The sequence below is a fragment of the Piliocolobus tephrosceles genome, chromosome 1 (genome assembly GCF_002776525.5).
Source record: "Piliocolobus tephrosceles isolate RC106 chromosome 1, ASM277652v3, whole genome shotgun sequence".
Lineage (NCBI taxonomy): Eukaryota > Metazoa > Chordata > Mammalia > Primates > Cercopithecidae > Piliocolobus > Piliocolobus tephrosceles.
In genome coordinates, this window is record NC_045434.1 from 103480428 (window position 1) to 103488207 (window position 7780).

The window sequence follows — 7780 nt, forward strand, 5'->3', positions numbered from 1 at the left end:
GGAACGTGGGTCCAAGCTTACTAGCCCAGTTTCTCACCTCTCGGGGAACCAGCATCCTCCAGAGAAACCTGCCCATTGTGTCCCTGAGACTAAATTCAAAGTCACGGACAAGATGGATTATGTAACCAAAGGCAACTGTTCCTCTTGGCGTCACTCCAGTGCTTCCTTATTAAAAACAGCTAAGACCATTCACTGAGTTATTACTACATTCCGGACATTCTGCTAAGCACTTTATATACAGATTTGAGCCAATCCAAGCCAACCATACCTAAATTTTAAGTACTCTATTTAATTTCTTTATTTTATCAGTGTGTTAGTTAACCCATGGGAAGATTAGGTAACTGTTAGGGTCACCATCAATATAAGTGAGCCTAAGTCTGAATGGCCCCATTCAATCTATGGAAGAATCAACTGCAGTTACACTTCTTCGTGCTCAGGGAAGCCCGCTGTGGCTGCCATCTGTGCACCTTTTTAATGTCCCCCACCACCACACCTGACCCAACCACATTGTTTCCAGTTCTCCACTCTTCCCTGTCCTCATCAATCTCCTGCGACTCTTACTTTCTAGGAGACACCTCCAGAGCTTGCTTCTCGGGAGGCTTTCATGTAGAACAAGTGCTGCCCCGACAAAGTCCTCAATGGGTTCACAAGGAACCTAACTTCGAGGGGCCTCAGTTTTATACTCAAACTTGTAGGCCCATCCATGTTCATGTCTGCATTCATGGCTACAGTCCAATATTTGATGATCCTAGTGATATCTCTAAGGGGCCAAGAATAGATAAAATTGTGCTGTGCGATCTGTATGCCTTGGACAAAATCCTAATCTCCTTGTGTATGTTTCCTCATCGATAAAATGGTGAGAATACTTGTAACCTACTTCACAGGGTTGTTGTGAGGATTAAATGAATTAGCACACACAAAGCACTTTAAACCTTGCCAAACTCAATAAGTATTTGTTATTAGTGGTAGTAGTATTGCCATTTTATTGTTCTTACCAAGGCAGGAAAGTATGCAATAAATTTTGGAAAGAATTCTATCATGAAGATAAAATTTTTGAAGTGCTTATGATCAAAGGGCTCGTCTTTGGGTATGTGAGAAACAAGCTTCCCCAGAGACTTGCACCCCCTGAGCTGCAGGATAACAGCAGGATAGCACCAGAAGGCCATAGGAGATAAGAGATGAAGGTCCAGGGAGTCATCCAGTTAGCTGGTCTTTCTCAAGTTGCCAACATAGATCCCTTATTTAGCAATATTCCTTTTTCCAAATGGTTAGATGGAACTTTTTAATAAGAAAAACAGCACTGATATCGTAATCACTTTTCCAATGGTTTCATCTTCACCCACCATCCTATGCCCTTGCTCTACTTCCCAAAGACAGAGACTGGCCTCTGGCCTTCCAGGAAATCTGACCCAGCCTCCACTGTGGATTCACTGACTGCCACCATTGCAGGTCTGCATCTAGGAAGGGAGTGGCCAGATAACACGAGCCTCCTTGTGGCTCCATCATAGCTGACCCAAACCACAGACCAAAGGGTTGTGCTTGCTAGATTTTATTTTTATCATGACCACAGCTTCTGTGGAGTCTATCTATTCTGAACACTGCAGTAATAAAGATTTGTCTTTATTAATGAATTGGTTTAATTCAAAAGAAATCTTTAGACTTCCATCTCCAGCCAAGTTGAAATAAAAGAAACCATTTTTATCTCCTTGGCTGAAAAATTAAAAACAAGACAAAATATTGAACAGCATTGGACATCAGGCAATGAAAGGCAGCAATACCGGAGAGATGAGAAGCAAAGGAGGTGAGCCCTGTGACTGCCTCAGTTTACTGGCTGGAGAGAGTTTCCAGGCCCCTGAGATAGGAAGGAAGAAGCCAAGAGGATCTCAGTTTCAGAGATGGAGCTACGAATCTGGGGAGGCCACGGCCTCTAGAGAGTGCAGGGCAGAGTACCAGAGAGGAGAGAGCACCACTGAGAGGAAGCCCCAGAGGTGTGCAGGGGGTCTCCCTGGAGTCTTCAGCTGAATCCTGATCCACGCATAAAGATAAGGAACCTACTCAAGGATGGGAAAAGAAGCACCCTAAAGGATTAGAGAGAACAATCCAGAGAGCCAGGAATTGTTCCTATTCCTACCAGCCAGAGTGTAAAACTTTATCATTCATGGGGCATCAGATAGAGTACTCAAAAGGTTCTTCCCTCAATAGTGGGGGAAAATTAGCCCACAATGAAATGCAGTTCTGGGCCTATCTAACAAAGCTTAAAAGACCCACACGATCAAACTCAACTACATCCCGAACAAAGCTCAAGAATGTTTATAGAGATACAAAAATATTGTGTACCCAATAAGGTAAAATTCACAATTTCTGTAATGAATAAAAATTTTTCAGGCATGTATAAAGGCAAGAAGATACAGCCCATAATAAGGAAAAAAACCAATCAACTTAGACCCAGAACTGACAGAGATTACAGAATTAGGAGACAAGGACATTAAAAATATTATTATACTATTAGAACAGCTAAAATCCAAAATACTGACAACACCAAATGCTAGTGAGGATGTACAGCATCATTCACTGCTGGTGAGAATGCAAAATGGTACAGCCACTTTGGAAGAGGGTTTGGTGGTTTCTTACCAAAACAACAACAACAACAAAAGCCTAGACATACTCTTACCGAATGATCCTGCAATCTCACCCCTTGGTATTTACCCAAATAAAAGTTTATGTCCACACAGAAACCTACACATGGCACATGGGTATTTACAGTATCTTCATTCATATTACCAAAACTTGGAAGCAACCAAGATGTCCTTCAGTAGGTGAATGCATAGAAGCACGGAGGAACCTAAAATGCATATGGCTAAGTGAAAAAAAAAAAAAAAAATCTGAAGAGGCTATACACTGCCTTCATCTTAATCCCAACAAAAATGACAGAGAAAGAATACAAAAGGCAAACACTCATAATTACAATGAGAACGGAAGAAGAAATGGCAGGTGGTGAGAGCAATCCACATGCTTTGGGGAAGTTGAGAAGCAGTTGGATGAGTGGTAACTGACTTGGCAGACTTGAGAACCTTGAAATCAAAGCTAGAAAGTGGAAAAATGAAAAACATGCAAGGCAATGCGCACCTCAAGCCTCAGCAGGGCTTAGGAATCAGAAACATCAGATATCTTTGAAAGCCAGAATGTAGTGGTGGACAGAAAACCACGGGATTTGTAAAAAGTCTTCATAAAGAGCAGTTATTCCCCAAGCCTGTACTATCCAGCAATGGTACCTGCTCACCCAAGTGGAAGAAAAGAGGCATACTCTCTGCAGAAGGTAAATTAGAAAGCCTCTGGAATTGGAGATACCAATAGCAGCTCAGAAGATGGTTGAGACTTTTTATTTTGAAAGTGGGATTAAGTGAAATCTACATGCTTTACTGTGAGTCAGCCTCGTACATCCAGACATACATATGGCTGACAGAAGATTCCTCTTAGGAGAGAATACCTACAGATATCCACATCTGGGGGTCTCCTAACAAAACATGGCTGAATACAGAGAAGGCTGGAAGACTGTGAGGTTCATGCATGAACTAGAGCTTCTAATTAATTAATTTTTATGTGACTCATACCAAAATAAATATGAGTAGCTAAGGATCACCTGCCTTCTGAAGAACACCTCTACAATCAAAAACAAGGAATAAAACACATTAACAGATAAAACACACTTGGAGAAAAGAGAGTACAAGAGCATAAGAAAATGCCAGCAAAACTTATAAATAATATTCTCAAAGTGATACAAGATATTGCACCTGCAAAACGGAAAAGGGGAGCGTAAAAGGGGGATATGTTCGAAAACAGGTTAGAGTGGACAGCAAAACTTAGAAATTCAATGGAAAGTTTACAAGTTTTTTTCAGAAAAGTCACTCAGAAGGTTAAACAAAAGAGAAATGAGAGAGATGGAGAGAGAGAGATTCTGATTGAAAACCAGAAATAAACAGTAGCACTAGATTAGTCCAGAGGTCCGACATCTGAATAATCAAAATCCAGGAAGAGAAAACAGAGAAAAGGGAGAAAACATTTTTAAAGAAAGAGTAAAGGAAAAATTTTCTATAACTGAAGGATATAAGTTTCAGATTAAAATCACTCATGGAGTGCCCAGCACAGTGCATGTAAACATATACACATACAGACACATAGACACGGGCACCTACACACAGACACAGACTCTTACCCACACAGGCACACAGACACACAGACACACAGACACAAGCACTTACACACATGCACACACAGAGACACAGACACAGGCACATACAAATCATACAGAGGCACATACAGACCAAGACACTTTATCATAGAATCCAGAACACCAGAAGTAAAGAGAAGACTCTCGGAGGGCAGGGGCTAGGGGAACAGGTCACATACAAGGATAAAGCATCAGTGGCATCAGACCTCTCAACAGCAATACCAGAAGCTAAAAGACAATGAAGCTCCTTCCCTTGCCCTCCAGCCATGGCAGGTGCAGCTCCATGAGTGAGTCCAGTGGAGCAACAGCAGCAGCCTCACTAAGGAGACCACCAGATCACCTCTTCCTCAGGCCTGACCATGTCGACCTACCGACAGACCTGTACACAGCCAGTGTGTCTTCCTCCATCACACGCTCACCTTGTCAAAGCTCCCAGAGAGGGTTTCGACAAAGGATTTGGTTTTAAGTTGGTGAAACGAGGTAAAAGCAAAGTCACGCGGTGGTGTGGAATTCTCAGTCTGGTTCATCTAATACAGACACCGGTAAAGTTACTGGGATCTTGGAGTCCAAATATAAATGGTGCAAGTATGACTTGACTTTCACAGAAAAATGGAACGCTGATGACACTCTGGGGACAGAAATCACAATTGAAGACCAAATTTGTCAAGGTTCGAAAATGATATTAGATACTACCTTTTCACCAAACATAGGAAAGAAAAGTGGCAAAATCAAGTCCTCTTACAAGAAGGAGCATGTAAAGCTTGGCTTTGATGTTAACTTTGATTTTGCTGGACTTGCAATTCATGGTTCAGCTTGCTGGGTACCAGATGAGCTTTGACAGCACCAAGAAAAAGCAGACGAGGAATCACTTTGCAGTGGGCTACAGGACTGGGGACTTCCAGTTGCACACTAATGTCAATGATGGGGCAGAATTTGGAGGATCAGTTTGTCAGAAAGTATGTGAAGATCCTGATGCTTCAGTAAACCTTGGTTGGACATTAGGTACCAGCTGTGCTCGTTTTGGCCTTGCAGCTAAATTTCAATCAAAACCCACTGCTTCCATTTCTGCAAAAGTCAACAACTGGTTGACTGGGGTGGGCTACACTCCACCCCGGAGGCTTGGTGTGACTCTGTCTGCTCTGGTAAATGGGAAGAGCATGGATGCTGGAGGCCACACACTTGGCCTTGCCCTGGAGCTGCAGGCTTAATCCAGATGAAAGAAACCTCTGGGAATGGATATCAGAAGATTCGGCCTTGATGTATTTCCATTGTGACTAGCAGGCTTTTTCCCCCTGAGAAGGTGATCAAAAGGAAGGATGATCTAAACGAGAGCTGTATTTTAAATCTTTAGACAGTTACTTGTTAGCTGCTTTCTAGTTCAATAGGCTCTCTCTCTCTAGTCACCAATGCTGCAGTCCTGCAGTTATCTGTACATTGTTTAGATGTATTCAACTGTTAAATGTGCTACCCACTAATCATGAAATAGATCTTTATGAAAACTGCACAGCTGTGCTCGCGTTTGTTTTTATGTTCCTTTACACACTGAATATTGTCATTGCATGAGATGAATCAGTGGACATTTTAAGATGAGGTTTAAATTATTTTTGTCAAATTCAACCACCATTAGAATTACTTTTGGTATCCCAGAACATTACAAATCATGAATAAAACAAGCATGTAATTAATGGCTCCAAGTACCTGCCAGCGAGGGTCAAATCTCCCTGGTATCTTGCTACCACTTTGTTTTTCAGGTGAGCATTCTGCTCTTCACCTCAACCTGTCCCTGGATTAGTTCCGTGAATCTTGTAAGACTACAGTAAGAGTGTATATGCTTTTAAAAATTTTTTATAATGAGGAAATGTCTCCACATTCCGAAGAAAAATGACTACTAGCCTAGACTTTTATGCTCAGCCAAATTCAAGAATGTTATACTCAGCCAAATTCAATCCAAGATGAGGGTAGAATAAAGCTATTTCAGACATCCATGCAGGCTGACTGGCTGGGCCCTCTATCTTCTCAGTCTACCCTGATGTGAGACGGTGAGGTGGTAGATGATGTGTCTCTGGGGGCTGGTGTTTCAGGGGATGGCAGGCAAGAGAAACACCTGCATACAGCAGCTGCATGGGAGATAGGACCCCTGTATGGGGGCATGAACAATACCCCAAGTACTGCTCCACTAAGGGAAGTTTGGACACCTAGGGGATATTGTTTGGTTCTCAGAATCACTAGGGGATGCTAGAGCCATCAGCTCCCTAAGGACCAGGATGCTAAATGTTCTACAATGCATGGGACAGTCCCTCAACAGAGAATTGCTCTGCCCATAATCCCAAAAGCACATCCTTGAGAAATGCTGAATTAGATACTTTCTTTGGCTTTCATTGTGACGCTGCTTCTACTTGAAGTGGGGCTGAGTGGGAGTAGAATGCTATGGGGGTAGGCTGGGTGTGGTGGCTCACGCCTGTAATTCCAGTATTTTGGGAGGCCGAGGCAAGCCGATCACCTAAGGTCAGGAGTTCAAGAGCAGCCTGGCCAACCTGACGAAACCCCGTCTCTACTAAAAGTACAAAAATTAGCCAGGCGTGGTGGTGGGTGCCTGTAATCCCAGCTACTCAGGAGGCTGAGGCAGGAGAATTGCTTGAACCCAGGAGGCAGAGGTTGCAGTGAGCCAAGATCACACCACTGCACTCCAGCCTGAGCGACAAGAGTGAGACTCCATCTCAAGAAAAAAAAAAATAATGCTATAGGGGTGAGTCAGGTGAGGTGGAGAAGATAGCTGAATAGGGGAGAAGGAAGGAGAGGGAAACTATTGAAACTATTCCAGGACGTAAAATACAGTGACTGACTAGAGTAAACAGGGATGCCTGACATCCATGAGTCTACAGAACAAATTCTACTATCGAATTCCTTGTGGCGATGCCCATGTTTGTAAAGGGTTCTGTGACTGTTCTGTGCCGAAGTTCAGGCCTACACACTGTCAGCATGCCTTGCCTAGACCCTTGCTGGGGCTGCCTTTCAGGTCTCCCTGTTTCCAGTCTCACCTCTGCCCCTTCATCCATGACACAGTTGCCACAGTGATCTTTTGAAACACAAACCCAAATCTTTCGAAACAGTACTTGGGGTATTGTTCATGTCCCCACACAGGGATCCTATCTCCCAAGCAGCCGCTGTATGCAGGTGTTTCTCTTGTCACTCCCCTGCTAAAAGCTTTCAATGGCTCCCCACCGCCTCCCCATTCCCCAGGGAGTGTGCAGCCAAACTGGACTCATCCTGCAAGGTGCAGCTCCAAGGCCCCCACTTTCTGAGGCTTCTTCCAGTCATCCCCTGCCAATGCGACCCTAACATTGTCCTCCTCTGTCACAGTACTCATCTACAGCATGACACCAGCATGTTTTTGTCCTGTATTTCCCAGGAGCTCTTTATGGGCAGGAGCTATTTCTCATCCTTCCCTGACCCCCAGGGCCTGGCAAAGTGGCGTGCACAGGATGTGCTGAGCACTGCTCCTGTGCTCACTGAATACAGTTGAGCCATTTCTCCCTCACAAGAAGCCTGAGT

The 7780-nt window shown here is 43.7% G+C and overlaps 1 pseudogene; it reads left to right on the plus strand.

Moving 5' to 3' along the window:
• The first annotated feature begins 4587 nt into the window (after positions 1 to 4587).
• Positions 4588 to 5436, plus strand: LOC111549557 (annotated as a pseudogene).
• Positions 5437 to 7780: the final 2344 nt, after the last annotated feature.